We start from the raw sequence: 24,461 nt of genomic DNA on the forward strand, positions 1-24,461 counted from the left end.
TCTTCTATTTCTTCTCCTCTCTCCTCACAATTGTCCTCCACTCCACCTTCCATCACGCCAAGCTCACGTTTTTCTGCAAAAAGGCAGGCTTCCGTGGGCCTAATGTTCGAGCGTAAAAAAATGATGACACCGGATAACCCTCTTGCCCAATGGCTGGCTTGTCGGAACTGATAGCCCGCCAACTACTGCCATATAAACTGGTGGACACGGAGGCCTTTCGAAAATTTGTGGCCATTGGAACACCACAATGGAAGGTCCCAGGAAGGAAGTATTTCTCAGAGAAGGGCATCTCAGAGCTATATGGCCATGTTCAGCGGCAAGTGAATATATCTCTGGCACACAGTGTCGGTGCCAAGATACATCTGACCACAGACACGTGGTCTAGCAAACACGGGCAGGGAAGGTATATCACCTTTACTGCCCACTGGGTGAACCTTCTGACGGCCGTCAAGCATGTAACCCGTGGCACCCGTGTAGATTTGGTTTTACCGCCACGGATTGCAGCAGGCCTGGCTCTTCTCCTCCTCCTCCTACTCCATCCTCCTTCCTCTCCTCCTCGGCTGACTCCTCCTTTTCCGCTGCTAGCGTCTTTTCCGCTGCGCCGCCAAAGCTCCCCAGAACATATTCAACACGCCAGGTGAGACGTTCCCAATGCCGTGCTGCGTCTGTTGTGCCTGGAAGCAAAGAGCCACACTGGCCTGGCACTCCTTTAAGCTTTGCGTTCACAGGCAGATCAGTGGCTAACGCCGCTCAATTTGACAGTTGGTAAAGTGGTGTGTGACAACGGTGCCAATCTGCTTAGCGGATTGAAAAAGGGCAAAATGACGCACGTGCCATGCATGGCAAACATCTTAAACTTGGTCGTGCAGCGATTCGTTGTCAAATACCCTGGGGTCCAGGACATCTTGCGTCAGGCAAGGAAAATCTCGGCCCATTTCAGAAGATCTTACATGGCCATGGCTCGGCTTGCTGACATTCAGCGGCGACACAATCTGCCGGTCAGACGTCTTATTTGCGATTGCTCGACGCGATGGAACTCAACCTTCTATATGCTTGATAGGCTGCTCCAGCAGAAACGTGCAGTTAACGTCTACCTGTATAAACTCTGCGACGGAACAGGTTCTGGGGAGCTGGGTTTTTTTTCACCACGCCACTGGCTGCTCATGCGCGACACATGCAGACTTCTGCAGCCATTTGAGGAGATCACCAAACTGGTCAGTCGCAGCCATAGCGCCATCAGTGACATGGTACCTTATGCCTTCTTTATGGAGCGTGCATTGCGTCGTGTCATTGATCAAGCTGTGGAGGAGCAGGAGCGGGAAGATGAGGAAGTCGCAATGCTGGATGAATTCCCAGGGGGGGCTACTCTATCTGAGACAAGTCAACAACAGGAGTCTGAAGAGGAGTCAGAGGAGGATGGTGCAGATGAGGAGGAGCAAGAAGAGCATGCTTTAAACCTTTCTGGGATCCCTGTTGTTGTGCGGGGATGGGGAGAGAATGAAGAGGACGGCATTATCCTGGATGATGAGCAGGAGCCAGGCCACCACACCGCTTCCAGTTTAGTGAAAATGGGGGCCTTCATGCTCCAGTGTTTTAATAGGGACCCCCGTATAAAAAGCATAAGGGTCAAGGACCAGTACTGGGTGGCAACGTATTTAGACCCCCGGTACAAACACAAAATGGCGGAAATGTTACCGCCGTCACAGAGGGCTGTCAGAATGGAGCACTTCCAGGCCTTGCTTCAAGAAATGCTGCATTCTGCTTTTGCGTGCGCTGGCAGAGGAGCAATTCCCACTCCCAGAGAAGGAGTTGTGGGTACCAATCCAACAGCGCCTGCAAGAAGAGGCCGATTTGAAGATGTGTTGGTGACTTCTGATATGAGGTCATTCTTTCAGCCGACCCATCGACAGGTGTCATCTGGATCCAGCATCAGGGAACGCCTAGACCGTCCGGTGTCCGACTACATCGGGTTAACGGCCGATGTGGATGCTCTGAGGAGTGATGAACCCCTGGACTACTGGGTGGGCAGGCTTGACCTCTGGCCAGAGCTTGCCCAATTTGCAATCGAACTGTTGGCTTGCCCCTCTTCCAGTGTCCTGTCCGAAAGGACGTTCAGTGCAGCAGGGGGATCGTGACCGAATAAGCGTACCCGCCTAGCTCACGACAGTGTTAACTACCTCACATTTCTAAAAATGAATGAGGCATGGATCTCGGAGGAATTCAACACATGTGACCAGTAGACCATGTATATGTCTATAAACAATTTTTTTAATCGAGCACACAGACCTTCTTTCTTCATTTGGCTCACTTCCTTGTCCAAAAAAAGCACACCGTACTATATGCCCATACCCTCAGGTTTGAATAGGTTGAGCGGTGTCATATTTTTGGGGCCCAGCAGCAAGTTGCTGGTATCAGTGCTGCTGTTAGTGCTCTCTATCTCGGTGCTGGTGTCAGTGCACTCTATCTCGGTGCTGGTGTCAGTGCACTCTATCTCGTTGCTGGTGTCAGTGCACTCTATCACGGTGCTGGTGTCAGTTCTTTATGTCACGCTGCTGATGTCAGTGCTCTCTATGACGGTGCTGGTGTCAGATCACTCTATCACGGTGCAGGTGTTAGTGCTCTATATCACGGTGCTGGTGATGATCATCTCCTGCACCCTCTTCTTTGCCTACCCTGACCTTCCCTCGCCTCCATTGCCTCATGAGTCCTGAAGTTTCAGAATTTCACATATAAAAAAAGAATGCTTGTAGTTGTCGCTCCCAGATTCACCTCATACATGTGTTATGTCATTGGCCATGTGGTGGGACTATGTGTGCACAGCTAGTAATTATTTTGTGGCTGCAAATATGTAGGTTTGTAAAGTTCACCATCCCTGTGCTGTGCTGACTTCCTCCTGGGGCTGCTTATTATGAGGGGCTCCCACCATCCCTGTGCTATGCTGACTTCCTCCTGGAGCTGCTTATTATGAGGGGCTCCCACCATCCCTGTGCTGTACTGACTTCCTCCTGGAAGCTGCTTACGGTGCAGGTGTCAGTGCTGTATATCACGGTGCTGGTGTCAGTGCTTTATGTCACGCTGCTGATGTCAGTGCTCTCTATCACGGTGCTGGTGTCAGATCACTCTATCACGGTGCAGGTGTCATTGCTGTATGTCACGCTGCTAATGTCAGTGCTCTCTATCATGGTGCTGATGTCAGATCACTCTATCACGGTGCAGGTGTTATCACGGTGCAGGTGTCATTGCTGTATTTCACGCTGCTAATGTCAGTGCTCTCTATCACGGTGCTGGTGTCAGATCACTCTATCATGGTGCAGGTGTCATTGCTGTATGCCACGCTACTAATGGCAGTGCTCTCTATCACAGTGCTGGTGACAGATCACTCTATCACGGTGCAGGTGTCATTGCTGTATGTCACGCTGCTGATGTCAGTGCTCTCTATCACTGTGCTGGTGTCAGATCACTCTATAACGGTGCAGGTGTCATTGCTGTATGTCACTCTGCTGATGTCAGTGCTCTCTATCACAGTGCTGGTGTCAGATCACTCTATCACGGTGCAGGTGTCATTGCTGTATGTCACGCTGCTGATGTCAGTGCTCTCTATCACGGTGCTGGTGTCATATCACTCTATCACGGTGCAGGTGTCATTGCTATATGTCACGCTGCTGATGTCAGTACTCTCATTCACGGTGCTGGTGTCAGATCACTCTATCACGATGCAAGTGTCATTGCTGTATGTCACGCTGCTGATGTCAGTGCTCTCTATCACGGTGCGGTTGATCATCTCCTGCACCCTCTTCTTTGCCTACCCTGACCTTCCCTCTCCTCTATTGCCTTCATGAGCTCCACAGTCCTGAATTGTCACAATTTCACATATAAAAAAAGAATGCTTGTAGTTGTCGATCCCAGATTCACCTCATACATATGTTATGTCATTGGCCATGTGGTGGGACTATGTGTGCACAGCTAGTAATTATTTTGTGGCTGCAAATTTGACCTGTAGGTTTGTAAAGTTCGCCTCCCATTGAAGTCAATGGGGCCCGCCACGAACGTTACGGTTCGCAAACTATCGGCCGCGTTCACGTTTCGCGTTCGTGAAACGTCCCGTCGGAAGTTCGTCCATCACTAATTGCTATACAGCCCATGAGTGGGTGAAGTTTGTAGTAGTATATACGGTCCATGTTTTTAGTGTGATTTTGCTGTGAACAAGGCTACTCGCCAAAACTTGTAAGTAGTTTATCTACTCCTGTGCAAGAAATAAAGATATTCATATGAATGTTCGAGCTGCTGGCTACTACTTTTGCTTTATGCTGAATTGTAGCGTATTGAGGATACTATAAACAGCCAGAGCACCTGTCTTGGGTTCCATGTGCAATTCACAGATCTGCTCCCAGTTGTGAATGCTGCACTTGTTCCGCATTTGACAAACAAATTAAACTGAGATGGGCTAGTGAGATAAGGCATACCAATCTCCATGATTATTATATTGTACTGTTTTTGGCCCAACTTAAAATGTAATTGGCCCCTGCTCCCACCTCCCTGTGGGCAAAACTTGATTAACACCAATTACTGGGGAAAACCCTTGAAATGGATATTTTGATGATAGGCAACTCCTATCCTCATATTGATTAGTGGTTCCAAATTAATAACTACTGCAGTAGGGAACAGACACAAAAGATACGCTCAGCATCTTTCCAAATAACCGTTCTCCTTTATTATGACGCATGTGAAGGTTTTTATACACATGATTACGTAGGTATCACATTAATATTACAATTGTACGTTTATGGTAACAAGGGGCGTTACATAGGCAGGCTTATTCTAATCAGAACTCAAAAGAATGCAAAACATATACTGAAAACATTATTAGTGCCGTGTGCACAGTGAGGGCATTGTGCAATACATATAAAATAGAATACAATTATATACAGAACCTACAAATTTCCATTACAGTCTCCTCTCTTTTGATCAATATTTTGATCACTAACCATACCTGCTATCACCTTTAACCTGGAACCTCCACACGCTTAGGTGGAGGTAGTCCTGGCCAAAGAGGCAAAAACTCCATTGTGGAGAAAATAATAGCTGAGCAGCTTTTTTCATTACAAAATGACTTTTCACTGTGAAAAACAAATACATATTTACAAAGTACTGGCTGTACACTCCTGTGGCCAGAATGGCCTTCTAGCTTAATTGCTGGTATGCTGACTTATCAGCATATGTAAACACAGACAATTGTACATAAAATGGAAGAGGTATAAAAGACAAAAATGACTTCAACATGGCTAAACTACTTTTCAAATATATGTATCCCTTACAATTAAAGTAATTGAATCAAAAAGTACCCTAGACTGTGATCGCAAGAGGGAAACAAATCAATCACAGAGATTTCTTTCATTTAGTCATTTTTGCAGTGTCTGGTGTGGATCCAGGTGACTTTTCTTTCAAGTTTTGCAAAACTGTACATGAAATAGATGCTGTATTGAGTCTCCAAACATTTCCTTATATATAAATGTCTCTTAACAATCCACAAGTCAACTGGCTTTAGTTTTAGATCCTTCCAAACTTTTAGGATCTGGAATTGGGGAGAAAACACATAAATAAATTTGTCAAAAACCTTAAAAAATCAGCAACATTCTCTGTGAGATCCGACTGGAGGACTTCAGCTGCTGAGACAAAATGTAAAAAAGTGAGTAACACACTCCCAACCCAAATCCCAAAGGGAGAGAGTCCAATATCCCCTCACGGGCTTGATAAAATATAATAAAACATTCAGGCAAAAGTTTTCTAGTTTCTTACTCTACTTTGTCCGCTACATTGTAGACAGTAGGGGGTGTAAAAATAAAACCTCAAAACTTCTAGTAAGGACTCTCCTATAAAAATGATTTCCTCTGTTACTCTCTGTAGATTCTGCACTCTGTACTTAAAAACTGCTTCTGATAACACTTTTTTACTGTGGCCTTTGCAGTAGCATTTGCCACTGGACATCCAGAAAACATGTCCATACAAAAAAAATACATACTCGTAAGATCCTGACTTGGGCATCTGGATATATCTTTTTGTTATCTCTGGAAGGGATGTTCAGCTTTTGGTAACACCTTTGGTAACAGGTAAAACAAGAAGTGGTATGTTATAAAAACAACTGTGGAGAACCCTGGCTCTATCCCACGCTCATTTACTAAGGCAGCCATAACTGCTTGTGACTGATGACACGGTCCACGTGTCAAGCTGAAGGGAAAAGAGTGTCTGGCAAACATAAATTATCACCTTTTCCAAAGTCCTGTTTCGTAAGAAGTTGCCCTCTGTGGACCACTTGTGCTTCTCGTTCTGGGGTCCTTAAAGTTGAATTATTAATCCCAGATATACTGGGCCAGAACTCGGGTGGAATCTGTGAGTTGCACAGACCCAGCAAGTGTCCGGGGCTGTAAATGCGGCATCCTTAGAGTCGCCTGGTCTGCTTCCATATGTGAGTTTTACTGTTAGTATGGCTACCTCAGCAAGAACCTGGAAGGCTGAAAACAGCCAATCAAATTAACTTGGCATGCTTGATTGGTTTACCTGCCGAAGTAAAAACAAACTTCTGGCCCTTCAAAAGATCTCTATATCTAGACTATCCATATAAATATATACTCCTTTTATAGCTCACAGGCTTTTCTAAAACATGGAGCTCTGCTTCTTGAGCTGGGGAAAAGGGATCCAATGACTCTGAATACAGGGAATCCTTCTGGGTGATAAACTTCACCCTCGGTATAAAACCAGGAATAACACTACAAAAAAGTAAATACTCGGGTCTCCAGGGAGTGTGTCCTGCACTGGGCTCACAGCAGCTGATTCCCACGTCATCAATTTAACACATGTGCTTTTTCTTTGTCTCCAGCCTCCTCCAATAGAGGCAATAAGGTGGCTGGATTCAAATGTACACATTTTTCATTGTTGGATTTGTACATAAACACACAAAACAAATTCATATTTTGAACCTTTCATTAGACAAACACTTAGCTATATATTTGCTGTGCAGAATGTCGGACTATTAAAAATTAAATATTCAACCAAAATAATATCTGTAACTTTGTCTAATAGCAACTTTGCATAAAGCTACAGCTCTGATACATCGGAGTGAACCCTTGATTACTGGGTCCAGCTTGCATAAATATAACAATGGCTTGTTTTCTATCATGCTGTTTGTGTAAGAACTCCTGTTTCATGTTTCAAAAAGACAACTTTTTCCTAGCAATATTATAATAAATGATAAGAATACCCTGCAGTCATGCAGATATGTCCATAAATCCTAAATATTCTTCTACTTATACCCACTGCACTTACAAGGAAAAGGGGCACATCATTTCACAATCCACACATTCTGCTTTGGATTTCAAAAATAAAAATACATAAAAACAAAAGGACCAACAATATGTATGATGGACCAGAAAGCACTCGGCCATCAAAAACTATAAACCAACTGGCTGCAGGCAGCAGCTATCCTAACAGGATGTATGGACTTGATGTGATGGGTCTGTTATATTTACATGTTATTATTACTCTCACATCATGGACCGCACATTAAGTTATTATCAGACTTTAAGATTTCATATGTATCCCATTCATCTTGGCTTTGTTAAACATTATTGCAGCTGTATTCAAATCAACAACCTCATCTTAATCTTTTTTTTCTTTCCACTTAATAAATGTAAAATTACAAAATTGTTATCTTAATCTAAACAAATTCCTTTTTTTACCAATTTCCCCATTAACCTGGATTTCATTTCCAACCAAAGGTTGTCTAAACCAGTTTCAATATATCTATATTTATTTAAAAAATTGTTAAACTCATATTAGAAATTAATACTCATATGATAATGTCAATATCACACACTAATATATATGCACAGATAAATGTCCTTAAAGGGGGACATATTACTTCATTTTACTAAATTTCTCTCTTTTTTTTTTTTTTTAAATGCACTGTTTCCACTATCAAAAGATATACAATTAGTGTAAGACATGGTTAAATGTAACCTTGATTTTACCATGTTTGGAAAACAGATTCAAAAATAATTGTGATCACATTGTTTATCATTGGATTCGTTAACCCGGCACATTTTGTTATAAATGTTTTGTCTAAAAAACTGAAATTGGCATGGTGTCCTCCCAGCTTATCACCAACTCTCATCCCAGCTACATTCTTTGAGGAGAGCACAAAGGAAGGGGTCACATCTGCGTACATGACACAAGCGATAGAACTACAGGTTCCAGCATTCACAAACATACACAAGTATCGCTCTAAAATCGCTTACATTATTCCCATTTGTACACAACATATGCATATCATTCTCTCACTTTCTTTTAACGCTTTTTATTACTTTCTTGCTTAAATTTCTGCTTTCTTTATTTTGTTCTGATATCCTTTGCATCCAATGTATTTTAATTCCATACTTCACATACTGTACCTTCTATGATCAGACGGGTAGCTATAGTGCTCGTCCCATCTTCCCTCTCTGACAACATATAAAGCATTCTTTATTAACTCTCATTACTGTTTCTTGACTTTACTAGTTGTAGTGCCTGACCCAAAATTCATCCCACAACTTAACATCAAAAAGTCCTTTTCTGTCTAGTGTTTATGTCACTCTTGATCCATCCTGCTCACATAAATAGCTGTTTCTCTAGCTGTATACTCTGCATGATTCTTTGTCCCTGTGGACTTTGGTGGTAACCCAGTTACCCTTTGTGGATCCCTGTCCACTTTAACCATTAATCTAGGGGCTCAGTATAGGCGGAACCGCACCTTCGGTTCATATATAGCGCTCCTCTTGCGCTGGGCATTTTTGAGGGTCTCTTACCCATCATTCCCTTACTTAATTTAATGCCCATAATGACTGGCCAGTCTTCTCTACGTGTGCCTATACCCTTTTGCCTCTAAACTACTTTATCTAGCAGATGTACTACATATACATGTGAGCAGCACTATTCTTCCCTTTCTCTATAACACTCTGATGGACAGTAGACAGTGACAACATAACATATAACCACTAATCAATACAGTTCGATTAAGGGGAGTAAAATAGGTACCCTTTGTCCCAAAAATGCCTTACCGATCAAGGAAGTCTGATAACTCAAATGTAAGCAAAAGGCTTACCTCAGCCGGCTGATTATCAGTAATTCCTGGATCGTCTCAAGCTTCTCGTTTCGGATACTCAGGGTCACCTGATAACCCCTGCTGGGCTGGCTTCGCCACCTGAAATGGATATTTTGATGATAGGCAACTCCTATCCTCATATTGATTAGTGGTTCCAAATTAATAACTACTGCAGTAGGGAACAGACACAAAAGATACGCTCAGCATCTTTCCAAATAACCGTTCTCCTTTATTATGACGCATGTGAAGGTTTTTATACACATGATTACGTAGGTATCACATTAATATTACAATTGTACGTTTATGGTAACAAGGGGCGTTACATAGGCAGGCTTATTCTAATCAGAACTCAAAAGAATGCAAAACATGTACTGAAAACATTATTAGTGCCGTGTGCACAGTGAGGGCATTGTGCAATACATATAAAATAGAATACAATTATATACAGAACCTACAAATTTCCATTACACCCTCTATAATTACTTAATAGCCAATTGCTACTTGCCTTGTAAGCCCAACTACTTTTCACTACCAACTCAGGCTATAATAGTGACATGGTGTATCCTATGGAATACCCAGTCACATCTTTCTAAACCCACTCCCCTGCCATACCCAATAAAAGCTTTAGCCCTTCTCATTGTCAACCTAAACCTCGAGAGCTGGTACTGCAGAGGTATACGAGTCCTAGAACATCTCTACAAAGGCCCAGCTATAAAAACATTTAGCGCATTACAAATAGAATTCAATTTCCTTGATACCGAGCACTATAGATATCTTCAGCTAGTACATTTATTTACTTAGCAACAGCAATCTTAACTCCTCTGGAAAGCCACCAACTGGAAAGTGGCCCAACATTTCATACTACTACAACTCACACAGATCTGTTTTACTCTATCCTGAACAATAAATGTGAGTTTGTCAAAACATGCTCTATTGTAGAGACCTTGATACTATGTACCAACTTAAATAATGGCAGAGAGCTTTGAACACTACCTATGCAGCTAACAGAAGTGTGAACCCATGGGAATTAACCCAAACATTTTTGGTACAGTGGTATTTAATTTCACACTGCATATCCAAATTCACACTGCACGTATCTCCCAATTGTTGGAGAGGATCTGTAGAGCTTGGTACACTAGTCCAGTGGTCATCAACCCTGTCCTCAGGACCCAGTAACAGGCCAGGTTTGCAAGATAACTGAAATGCATTACAGGTAATATAATTTTCTACTCAGTGATTGCAGTATTCCAGTCTGCATCTCCCCAGGGTAATCAATAAAACTTGGCCTGTTAGTGGGCACTGAGGACAGGGTTGATGACCACTGCACTAGTCCACATCTTATAGACCTCTCAACATCTTTCCACTTTTTGGCCTCCTGTTTTTGGCCTCATGGCACAAGTCCTGGGACTCGCCTATCCCACTTTTTTTTGGGACTGGCTCTGCTTTCCCTCATAGTGGAGGCTATACCCCCTCCATTAAAAAATTTAGTAATACACATATGAGGGAGGTGATAAGCACCACACATGTTATCTGTACATATGAATTTCCTGCATCTAGCTCAGGAAAGTACACTACAATCGTATGACAGCATTGGTTAGATTGGTAATTCAAATTCTATTGAGCATGAGTTAACTTGCTCGCAAATCTCCTCTGTCTGATGTAATGTATCTATTATTTTACTGCTTTTTTTTGTATAGGCCACTGACTGTATGTGCTTTGGTTTGTTTCCTATTTGCTTGTTCCTAAATGACCTAAGGGTTTTATGTTAGGCCTATGTTACTGTACTACAACATATGCTGACTGTCTCTGGTTGTTTCTTTTTACTGACCGCACTTGTAAGTTCAAACACGTTTTGTACCTAAAAACCTTAATAAAGACATAGTGAAATTAAAAAAAAACAATATTTTCTACTTTCTGTTATAAAACAAACCCAATAAATCAAATGTCTTCATATATTTTAGCCAAATGTATTCTGCTACATATTTTTGGTAAAAAAAAAAAATCCCAATAAGTATGTAATAATTGGTTTGTATTAAAGTTATAGAATCTACAAACTGTGGTATATATACTGGAATTTACTCAGCTTATACTTTCTGAGTGCCTATCAAATTTCTTGAGGTGCTTAAATGCCAGAGCAGTACAAACACCCCTCAAATAACCCCTTTTTTTAAATTAGACAACCCAAGGTATTTTCTAAGAGGCATGTTGAGTCCATGGAAGATTTTATTTTTTGATACTAGTTTTTGAAATAAAAAGAAACCAGAGACTACCCCCCATGGTCCCCAGGTGAGCGGAAGGAAAATGGACTATCTTAGTACCCGTATATGCACAGGCAGCTTGATTAAAGCTAGTTCCACCCAAAAGGGGAAGTTCCACTTGTTTGCTACCTCCCCCCCTCTGCTGCCACATTTGGCACCTTTCGGGGGGGGCGGGTACCTGTTTTTCACAGGTACCTGCAGCCACTTCCAGGTGACTTTGCCGCCGCAAAGTCACTTGGAAGTTCAGACACCCTCCTCCTTCCCCCGCTGCTGAGCCATTCACAAAAGGCAGTGCACTTCTTACATGCACAGTAGAAAACTGGCTGTGAAGTTGCAAGGCTTCACTGCCAATTTCCATTACAAGAAATGGCAGCAACAGCAGCAGAGAGCCGACTGAAAAATCGCCAGTGGTGCAGACATCACAGGATCCCTGGGTAGGTAAGTGTCCTGATATTAAAAGTTTAAACTTAAATTTGTTTTGGTGGGGGATCTGGAGCTCTGCTTTAAGAATCACATAACATTTTATTCATACAAAGATTAAAAATGTGTAATTATACACAAAAATGGGGTAAACATAGATCACATAGTATTACATAATTAAAATGTTTGCAAAGAAACAAGTAAGTCACACCAATTTTGCATTACACGGGTGATGCAGCAGAGTATGTTACATGGGGAGGGGGCAAGGCACAGCACATTACATGGTGGATACATGGATACAGCACATTACATGGTGGGCAAAGCACAGCACATTACAAGCCATATAATGGATTACATTACATTTTTTTTTGTGGTTGAACTAGATGGACTTGTGTCTTTTTTCAACCTGACTAACTATTTAACTATGTAACTATGGTGGACACGACACATGACAGTAGGCACTGCACAGCACATTCAATGGTGAGCATGGCACAGCACATTACATGGTGGGCACAGCACATTACATGGTGGGCACTAGGGATGAGCCGAACACCCCCCGGTTCGGTTCGCACCAGAACTTGCGAACGACCCCCGCGTTCGTTACGAACGTTCGAACCCCATTGAAGTCTATGGGACTCGAACGTTCGAAATGGAAAGTGCTAATTTTAACGGCTAATATGCAAGATAGTGTCCTAAAAAGGGTTTGGGGACCTGCCTCCTGCCTCAGGGGACATGGGTCACTGCAAAAAAAAGTTTTAAAAACTGCCGTTTTGGCGGGAGCACTGATTTTAATGACGATTAAAGTGAAAAAAAAAAGGTGAAATATTCCTTTAAATATGGTGCCTGGGGGGTGTCTGTAGTATGCCTGTGAAGTGCCACGTGTTTCCCGTGTTTAGAACAGTCCCTGCACAAAATGACATTAAACGGAAATAACACCATTTAAAACTGCTTGCGGTTTTAATGTTATATCTGGTTCCTGCAATATGGTTGAAAATCATTGAGAAAAATGGCATGGGTAGCCCTCCCTGCCCATTACCAGCCTATTTGGGTCTTGTACGCATATTAAGGGGAACCCCGTACCCATATTAAAAAAAGGAAATGCGTGTGGCCCCCAGGCCCTATATACTCAGAACAGCAGTATACAGGCGGTGCAAACAAGACAGGGACTGTGTAGGTTTGTTGTGTTAAGTTGAATCTGTTTGTAATTTTCAACCGGTACATTTTTAAAGTGTAGCTCCAGTCAAAAAAACTATTTTTAAGCTTTTTGGAAAACATAGGGAAGGGTTATCACCCCTGTATAATTTGTTTTGTCGTACATCTTTTTTCATCTCACTTGCTGCTGTCTCCTTGCGTTTGCAAGTAGGAGATGTTTGTAAGTTGGATGTTTGAAAGTAGGGGCCTGCCCTATATTATAGCGGTATGTACTGGGTACAGAGCACGCAGACAGCACGCACTATCTCCTAACACTACTGACTGCAAGCTCTATTATTAACCACTTGACCACTGGGCACTTAAACACCCTTAATAACCAGACCAATTTTCAGCTTTCGGTGCCCTCACATTTTGAATGACAATTACTCAGTCATGCAACACTGGACCTATAGGAAATGTTTGTCCTTTTTTTCACACAAATAGAATTTTCTTTTGGTGGTATTTAATCACCTCTCAGTTTTTTATTTTTTGTGCTATAAAAGAAAAAAGACCGAAAATTCTGCGAAAAAATGAATTTTTCTTCGTTTCTGTTATAAAATTTAGCAGATTAGTAATTTTTTCTTCATAAATTTTGGCCAAAATTCATACTACTACATATCTTTGGTAAAAATAAGTACAAATTGGTGGATATTATTTGGTCTTTGTGAAAGTTATAGAGTCCACAAGCTATGGTGCCAATATCTGAAAATTGATCACACCTGAAGTACTAACGGCCTAATTCCTTTTTTTTTTTTTTTTCAATGTAAACATCCCTTGTAATAGGAATATGGGGTGACAGGTCCTCTTTACAGTGAAATCTGGGGGTCAATATGACCCCACATCTCACCTCTAGGCTGGGAAGCCTGAAATAAAAAATAAAAAAAATATTCTGGCTTTGATCGTACTGGCGAGTTGGTAGAAGCACCGGAGGGCGGTGAGGGGTGGGGGGCGTCTATGGCTGGGTATTTCAGGGTATCACCGAGTATGGCTGGGTATCTCCGAGTATGGCTGGGTATGGCAATTTATGGCAGGGTATTGCAGAGTATTGGCGGGGTATTGGCGGGGTACTACAGAGTAATAGCAGGGTACTGCAGAGTATTGAGGGGTACTCCAGAGTAATGGCAGGGTACTGCAGAGTAATGGGGGTTACTGCAGAGTAATGGGGGGTACTGCAGAGTAATGGCAGGGTACTGCAGAGTAATGGCAGGGTACTGCACTGCAGAGTAATGGCGGGGTACTGCAGAGTAATGGCGGGTACTGCAGAGTATTGGGGGGTACTGCAGAGTATTGGGGGGTACTGCAGAGTAATGGGGGGTACTGCAGAGTAATGGCAGGGTACTGCAGAGTAATGGCAGGGTACTGCACTGCAGAGTAATGGTGGGGTACTGCAGAGTAATGGCGGGTACTGCAGAGTATTGGGGGGTACTGCAGAGTATTGGGGGGTACTGCAGAGTAATGGGGGGTACTGCAGAATAATGGCAGGGTACTGCAGAGTAATGGGGGGTACTGCAGAGTAATGGCAGGGTACTGCAGAGTAATGGCAGGGTACTGCACTGCAGAGTAATGGCGGGGTACTGCAGAGTAATGGCGGGGTACTGCAGAGTAATGGCAGGGTACTGCAGAGTATGCACTGGTATTGCAGAGTATTGGCAGGGAATTGGGGGGTTAAATTCGGTGAGCAGCGATGTGGGCACTGCAGATGCAGCCCACATCGCTGCTGACACCGATCTCTTTCCCCTCCGCTGTACCGATCGGTACAGAGAGGGGAGGGAGGAACCGGCGTCATAACATGACGCCGGTTTGTTTACAAGTGATCACTCCGTCATTTGACGGAGCGATCATGTGGTAAATGGCCGCGACGAGCGGCCGTTTACCGTGATCCGTGATGCCACAGGACCCGGCGGTCACGGATGCTCTCGAGGGGGCGCGCGAGAGCAGAATTCTGGTAGGCCGTTAATTAACGGCCTCTCAGAGTTAAACAACCGTCCTGAAGCCGTTAATTGGCAATGGGCAGTTGTTAAGTGGTTAAAGCTAGATCACTAGCTATATAGGTGAGGTGAATATAGTGGTGTATACTGCGGTCAGGGCACAGACAACAACCACTACACAGCAGCAAGATAGGAAATCAGCCAAAAACTATCGGTGTGTACTGTGTTGAAGGTACACAGAACACCCACTGCTTCAGATGCTAACACACTACACGAGGCCGCCTCAAAGGCGGCCTTATATAGTGTGGGGCGTGCACTACACAGCCTGAGCTATGATTGGCCACAGGCAGGATGCCTGTGGCCAATCATGGCTCTCCTCGCTGCTGGTGCTACGATTGGCCAAGCATGCGGGGTCACAGTGCATGCTTGGCCAATCATGAGCCAGCAATGCACTGCGCCACCGCAGTGCATTGTGGTCCGCGCGCGCCACTCGAATTTTGACGCGAACGGCCCAAACGTTCGGAATTCGCCGAACGGCCGAACAGCCAATGTTCGAGTCGAACGTACGTTCGACTCGAACACGAAGCTCATCCCTAGTGGGCACAGAACATGACATGGTTAGCACTGCACAATACAGGACAATACGTGGTGAGCACAGCACATTATATGGTGGGCACAGCACATGACATGGTTGGTGCTGCACAACACAGAAAATGACATGGTGGGTACAACACAGCACTTGCACACAGTGGACACAGCACCTTATATGATGGGCACAGCAAGTGACATAGCGGCATAGCTGAGCACATTACATGGTGGACATTGCATATTACAAGCGGGCACTGCACAGCACATTATATGGTGGGCACAGAATATTATATGGTGGGTATTGCACATGACATGGTCGGCACTGCACATCATCACATGACATTATGGGCACTGCATGGCACAGCACATGACATGGTGGGCACTGCACGACACAGCACCACACATTACATTTTGGGCACAGCACATTAAATGGTGAACACAGAACAACAAGGAGGGAGATGGTGCAAGAATCAACTGGGTAGTGGCTATATGAAGGTCCCAGATAAAATACAATAATTATGAAGGAAAAGCGAAAGGGGATAGCTATAAATAAGTCAGTTCAAATATAAACAGTTCCAGTATAAGTTCCCATTTACACTGGCAGCAGCAACCTTGAGAGTAGAAGCAAAACTCTGGAAAACAAATTAGGACAAAGACAAGGTGCGCCAGACTCAGTGTAGTATTTAAGTATTCATTTAATAAGAAAAACTAGCTAAATGGCTACAAGGACAAGGACAAGATATACAGTAAACTACATGTGTAGTGGATCAGTTATAAAAGGAACTGAAATGAAAAGTCTTGCCGATCGCATGTATGCAATTCCGACGTGCAAAAACTCACGCATGCTCAGATTCAAGTACGAGACGGAAGCTATTGGCTACATTGGAATTCCGTCGGGAAAACCATCAGAGCTTTTTTCGACCAAAATTCCGATTGTGTGTATGGGGCATAAATGTTTGGTGCCCTTTCGGTAAGCAAATTTGGGTTTATCAGGTAAAGATATGGATAGGTGCGGATCTTGAGTCAAAATAGACCAGTGTTTTATAAAAATACTCTCCATTTTTTTGTGACTGCCATGATACTGTGTAATGTATCATGTTACTGGTTCTGAGGCAGGCTTTCAGTTTGGTACGAGGTACAAGCATTTTCAATAAGGTTAGTAGGGTAGCCTTTATCGAGGAACTTTTTCTTGAGTGCAGTACACTGGGATGTATAGTCATCCAACCTCATGCAGTTACATCTCAATCAATGAAATTGGCTTTTAAGAACATTGTTTACCCACCTTGGGTGATGACAGCTGGAATAATGTAAGAATGAGTTTCCAGCTGTCGGTTTAGTATAATTTTTGGCTGTAATGGTACTATTGGAATGGAATAGTTCTAAGTCTAAAAAACATATAGAATCAGGGTCCATGACCAAAGTGAATGTTAACCCAAAAATATTGGTGTTATAGTATGTGATAAAATCATTGACAGAGCTTGCTGGACCATCCCAGATGATAATCATGTCATCAATAATAATAGTCATCAATATATCGGCTGTAGAAGACCAGGTGTGCAGAAAAGGGGTTGTCAGCCCCAACATACCTGGTACCAGCCCCATAGCTAAATTGGCATAGCTGGAGGCAAAATGAGCCCCCATAGCTGTGTCCTGTTTTTGTAGATAGAAGTCACCATCAAAAGAAAAATAATGTTACCAGAAAAATAAATTCAATTTGATGTATATTAAGGGTGGAGTCATGGTTAAGAAAATATGCTACAGCCTGCAGACCAACTTTGTGTGGTATCGAGGTGTATAAGGAACATACATCCAAAGATACCCACAAATAAGGTGGTTCCTAGGTGTATGGGCATAACTGTTCTATCAAATGTGTGCCATCTTGAATATAGGAAAGGAGTGCCTGAGCCAATGGCTGGAGGAAATGGTCTATATATAATGAGTAGCTGGCAGTTATGCTATCCATTGAAGCAACTATTGGGCGACTTGGCGGGTTGTTGATATCTTTATGAACTTTAGGTAAATGGTATAGATATAGTACTTGAAAGAGGGGTTTCATGAAAAAAGCTGCCTCAGTTTGCTCAAAATACACTCTGTCACGGATTGTGCCACTATAGAGTTGGATTGTTCCATAAATTTGGGTAAAGGGTCTATTGAGTTTTTCATAAGTACTATTATCTGAGAGAAGTCGTCTTGCTTCCCTCAGGTAATCAATTTTATTATTTAGCACTATATCTCCACCTTTATTGGCTTGTTTGATGATAATTTCACACTTAGTGCTCGAAGATTTGAGGGCCTAATGTTCCAAGTTCTTTATAGACTACCTGATAAAAGGTAGAAAGATATGGGACTTTCGACTGGGTGGGGTTAAAAATAGATTTGGGTCTGAACAAGGTGTATGTATAATGGATGGAGTGGATTGAGAATATTGGGACCAGACTACCATGCCATCTTCTTCATCTGTATTCCAAAGATCACACAGATCTTGGATGGCTTGTTGGTCAATAGAGGTATTTATCAAACATGATTGATTCTCTAGGGAAAAAGCATCATTATTTGTAGTATTGTGGGCCTTCATATTGAAATGCTTTTTCAAAGTCAGGTTCCTAATAAATTTGTCTAGGTCTTTAAACATTGTGAATGAATTAGGGTAACTTGTAGGAGTGAAATTAAGGCCTCTAGATAACAATGATATTTCTTAAGTGTTTAGTTTTAGGGAGAAAAGTTTTATAGTTTCCGTAGCTTGTCCGGGTGGGATGGGTCTGGATTTATGTTTCCTGCCTCTTCTATGTGTAACTTTTGGTTAGTGATGGGCTGAGTAGGGGGTCTGCACAAAAAAAGACATAGGAATGGATGATAAGGAACCTCTAACGGTTATTATGGATGTATCTGGAGAAATAGGTCCGGGCCAGGCAGCCTGATAGAGATCCATTATGCTGGACTCCAGAAACAACTGGTTCATTGGTGGGAGACAATGTACATGGTAGTGATATAGTAGTATTAGCTACAGGAACAGAACAAGGTTTAGAGATTTTTACACTTGGACTGAGTAGATGGCACTCTAAACAGTGCTGGAGTATTATTAGGTTGGGCAAGAACTGATGAGCAGAGAGTGGAACTAATGAGCAGGGAGTGGGGTGATCGAGTGTGGCAATATCAGGATACATTTTCGGATTGGGATGGGAGAATTATGGGATAAGTGGGAGAGGGGAGAGTGGGTGGAGTTTATTTTCCAACTGAAAACTCTTTTATGGGTATAGTCATCTAAGTCTCTTCGAAATGTACCCAATTCATTTTGTATCATAGCATCTTCCCTTTTTTTGGTATTTATTTTAAAGGTTCTTAGCCATTCTATGGGCCCATTCTATGGGCCCATTCTATGGGCAGGTGGGGGTGGGCCGAGTTTTGTCCTAATGGTGAACACAGCACATGTCATGGTGAGCACTGCACAGCACGTTCCATTGAGGGCACTGAATGGCACATGACATGCTGGGCAATGCATAGAATATTATATGGTGTGTACAGCACATTGCATAGGTAGGCATTGCATGGCATAGCACATGACATGGGGAGAAAAACATAGCACATGCCATGGTGGGCACTGCACATGACATGGTGGGCACTGCATGGCACAGCACATGTCATGGTGGGCACTTCAAGGCACAACACAACATGGTGGGCACTGCACATTACATAGTGGGCACTGCAAGTCACTGCACATTACATGGCAGGCACTGCATGGCACATCACATGACATGTGGGCACTACACATTACATGGTGGGCACTGCATGACACAGCACAACATGGTGGGCACTTCAAATTACATGGTGGGCACTGCAAGGCACAGCATGACATAGGGGGCACTGCACATGGTGGACCCTGAACATTACATGGTGGGCACTGCAAGGCACATTTCATGGTGGGCACTGCATGGCACATTACATGGGGCACTGAAAGGCACAGCACATGACATGGTGGGCACTGCACATTACATGGGGCGCTGCACAGCACAGCACATGACGTGGTGGGCACTGCACATGACATAGTGGTCACTGCACATGACATGGTGGGCACTACATGGCACAGCACATGACATGGTGGGCACTTCATGGCACAACACATGACATAGTGGGCACTGCACATGGCACGGTGGGCACTGCACATAGCATAGTGGACACTGAATGCCACATCACATGACATGGTAGGCACAGCACATGACATAGTGGGCACATCACATGACATGGTGGGCACTGCATGGCTAAGCACATGACAGTGGGCACTGCCCATAACATAGTGAACACTTCATGACACAGCCCATGACATAGTGGCCACTGCACATGACATAGTGGGTTCTTCGTGGCACAGCACATGACATAGTGGGCACTGCACATGACATAGTGGTCACTTCATGGCACTGCACATGACTTGGCGGGCACTGCACATGACTTAGTGGGCAATTAATGGCACTGCAGGTGACATAGTGAGCACTGCACATGACATGGTGGGCACAGCACATTACATAGTGGGCACTTCATGGCACAGCACATGAGATAGTGGGCACTGCACATGACATAGTGGGCAGATAATGAAGACCATCAGCTCCCCACAGTATATACGCTGCACCATCCAGTACTGTATATGTGCATAACAGGTACAGCGGTCCTTGAAATGCAGACTCTCCAATTAAGGTGCAGTCTCCAAGACTTAGAAACCAAGTAAATATAATAATACAGGGGAAAAGAGAACCCCCTGAAAAAAAAGAAGTTATGGGTTGGCCAAGTTGCTTATATCAGAGAAATTATTTATTGCACAATGAAAAATTACAAAGCAACACATAAACTAGGTACCCAACACCAACACCTAGACTAATTTTAAACTAAGACAACATTGCCTGTGTAAAGGCAGCTGCGTCACGTATACATCAAACACATATATACTCAAATAAATTGCAATATAAAGTGAAAAAAAGTGGCGGTAAGATAGGCACATAGATCCTGGAGTATATCACCATAAATCGATTGGGCATGAAAAGTAAACCCCATAAAAACCATAGCACTGAGTTAGCTGAATTGCTGTTGTTTAGCTGGTGATATGACACATGACATAGTGGGCACTGCCCATGACATGGTGGCCACAAGAGAGCACATTACATGGGGGGAGCAACAATCTGTCCCCTAGCACAATCATTATACCCCCCAGGTCAGTTTCTACACAATTGTCCCTCTCTAATAAGTTTGTAGTCCTCATCTCAACAGCATGGCACATTTTCTTCGTCCGAGGCTCCTGCTGGTTAGGGATGACATCAGCGCCACTCCCCCAGACAGCTGCCCGCAGATCCTGGACACTGAAGATCTGTGTGAGTGTAACAGATCCTGTGATAGGAGGCAGGCATTGGCAGAAACAGGACTCGGACTTGGCTGCAAAGGCTGACACTTGTCTCCTTCATATGTGCAGTGCACAGAGGGCTCCTCTTCCTTGACAATGACACACAGATATTCATAAGCCACTGGCATGGGCCTACATTGAGGAAGGGGCCTGGAGCTGCACCTCCCATAGCCCCTTGTTATGGTGGGCACGTGGGCAAATCAGGAGCAGGACCGGAGCGCCACAAGATTACTGGTGTACTGCTGAGCGCTCTGAAGATAGATAAACATATTCAATGTGACACTAAAGAAGAAAAGACAGAGAAAGAGAGAAAAAAAGTAGAAATGGAGAGAAAGAAAAAGGGAAAGGGGTGAGGGGAACCAGAACTATCAGAAATAGGGAGGTAGAGGAATAAAGAAGGGGAGGAAGGAGGGAAAGGTGGAGCGGAGGGAAGGAAAGATGGGGAAATAAAAAGAGGGGGGAGGGAAGAGGCTGAAGGAAAGAAAGAGGGGAAGGATGGGCACCATCTCATCAATCTAAACATTACAATCTATTACACTTTCTCTACTCATATAAAGAGGGAACAGAAGGGGGTCAGAAACAGGACTTTCAGCTTTTCACATTGAGGATATACTCTACAAGTTTGATAAAAACATCTTACAACCTGTATTACATAGTTAAAACATAATAAAAGTTGCACAGTAGTCAGCCTGCCATATAGGTTTTGATGGCGCAATAGATTGATGTGTTTCGCAGTAGCACATGCTTATTCAGGATCCATGCCTTTTGGATGCAATCAATATATCTCTCCTGACAATGGTAGCTTCAAGCTAAGGGAGGGGGGGGGGGCTTGTAGTCAGTTAACCTGGATACAGCCCACATGTATCCTCAATCCATAGCAATGAGGGAGCACAAGACACCACTTAAAGACTAAAACAGCCTCATCACTTGCTTCTGGATTAGCACTGTTGAATATTTACCAGCACCAGTATGGCAGTATGTACAGAGCTCGAGCCACCATTGTCAGGAGAGATATATTGGTTGCATCCAAAAGGCATGGATCTTGAATAAGCAAGTACTACTGCAAGATGCGCCGATCCATAACATACTTTTTGGAACTTCATTCATGCACCAAGTAATCAAAATGTCTGGCTACTGTATGACTTTTATTATTTTTTAACTATGTAAAAAATATTTGTAAGATGTATATCCGCCTTGTGGCACACTGAAAGTCCCTTTTCTGAATCCCTTCTTTCCCCCTTTATGTGAGAAGGGATAGCGTAATACATTTTTATAATTGATTATGGATGTTTGTATCTAGGCAAGTTATTTGTTTTTCTAAATTGAGGGCCAAAGTGCATTACTGCTATGAAAAGTGAGTAGTCTACACTAAAATGTAATACTTTTCAAATTTTGGAAGTTACCATAAAGCTTCTACTAAAGCAACTTTAAACATTTTGTTCATTGATGCATAACAAATGTCTGCAACAGTTATCTTTTTTTGCAAGTAAATTGCTGCTATTAAAAAGCCTTTACTGTGCACGTCAGTTTTTTTTATTATTTATTTATCCAGCAGAAAATATGTCTTCTCCACAATAAGTGTGTTATTTTTAGAGTCTGTCTTCCTTTTGGCAATGAAATTTGAAGAAATCAAACAGAGGTCAGGAAACGACAATTCAAGTAATAAGAAACACATTGAGAATGGATAAGAACAGGCTGGAAGAACTGGATGGATAGTTTTAGTATTGTGCTTTTGACAATTTGATAAATTTGACTGCCAACTTCAGAATGGTTTTGACAGGCTCCTTATCTTGCCCTTTAGCAATAAAACTTTTCAAAAGAATTGTAGTTATCTCTTTGTCTTGAATAGCCCTTAAATCTTCGATTCAATCACCTAAGCTATTACCCTGCATTGTAAATTTGTCAATTTTTTACAACTTTACTAAAACCTCTTTTTTTACTATTTCTCATCTTGGAAAAAAGTGGATGCATACGTGTATTTAGACATCACACCACGATAAATTGTAAGGTTACAATTTTTTTTTTCAAGGTTACCTTTAAAATTGACTTCAAACCATCACATACTTAATCAGAAAAACAATTATTTTTCATAAGTATTATGTAATTTTTATACACAATACAAATATTTGTCAAAATAAATTATTGAGGATAGCTATTAGGAGCTTTTGAAAGGCAAAACAGATTGAGAAAGAAACACATTAGAAGATATGTACCATGTATCATTTGTTGGTTTTGTACTATCCTTCAATTCAAACACGTAGCTAAACAAATATCCATAAGTTGCTGCAAAGCGAAGTTTTCATTTTAAAATATGCTTGCATGCAGAAATAATTCCGAAGTATCCTTGTCTATCCTAGAATAATAGTGGAAATGTTAAAATTGTAAGGAACTCGTCATACCTGCTGACTTAACTGTATTTTTTCACTATATTTTTTAAACCATATATGCAATGAGAATGTTTTTTTCACTGCTATTATAGGGTTTGCAACTGAATTATAAAATTACAGCATATGATCCAAAGTGCAGAAATTACCAGGGTGTTTATTTGAAACAAATCCCTTTAAAAAATTCCCATCTTTTTTTCTTAAGCATACATTTTGAGAATGATTAAATTGATTAAATATTCCTTTACAAACTTCACCAAGAGCAAAGCTAAAGACTTAAAGGTGAAACTTACTCAATTTACATAATCTCTTGAGGAGTGGCAGGTCCGGGCTACCAGAACAGGGAGCATACTCCACATGGCAGCCAACACAATGAAGCATACGTTTTAAATCTAGTGGATGTTTTTACTTAGTTCTAGTTGCACAGTACCCTTCCAAACTCTTGAAGGCACTAATAGTTTTCAAGAGCCCAGCAGCACTCAAAAATGTGCTGATTGTTACCACATTTTTAATATTGTAAGGAATTTGAGTTAGTAAAGACACAACATAGACCAGTTGACACTACCTATGACAGGTCCCCAACTACTTGGTCAAGTATCACTTGTTGTAATTGGCTCTAGATCTACTTTGCTGGTTGATGTGATTTACATTGGGTTTACATTACAGCACTTTATTTTTTGGGGGGTGCAGGTTTTAAATAAAATACTTTTACATTTGGTTTAATTTATTTATTTACTTTTTCAAATTTTGGGGAGACGAGTAACAAGGTGTACTAGGTAGCTCTTATGTGTTTATGTAGTGGGGAGTGCTGGATATCTGAAGGCCCCATTCTACTTAAGGGGCTTCAAGACTCAAAGATTCCCCCAGCCAAACCTCACATCCAAGTGGACAAGGATGTAGGGATGATTTGGGTGTCAACCATTCACTTCTGGTTTGGTAATTCTGGGTTTTGTGGAACTTTTACATCACTAAAGTAAATGTAATTTGACGGACTGATTAAAAATGAACTATACCAGCAGAAATTAGCTACATAATTATTTATTGCTGCCAAATGAACAATAGCGAGGGCTTGGAAAAGAAAGGTCTGTCCCGTTTGCAGAGGTAAAGAATACCTTGATAACCCTTATGATCCACAAAAAAATGTCCAGCGTCCTCCACGACTCCCATGCAAAATTT

This window comes from Lithobates pipiens, unplaced genomic scaffold, assembly GCF_037356315.1.
Source record: "Lithobates pipiens isolate NorthernLeopardFrog02 unplaced genomic scaffold, aLitPip1_a1.2 Scaffold_18, whole genome shotgun sequence".
NCBI classification, from domain to species: domain Eukaryota; kingdom Metazoa; phylum Chordata; class Amphibia; order Anura; family Ranidae; genus Lithobates; species Lithobates pipiens.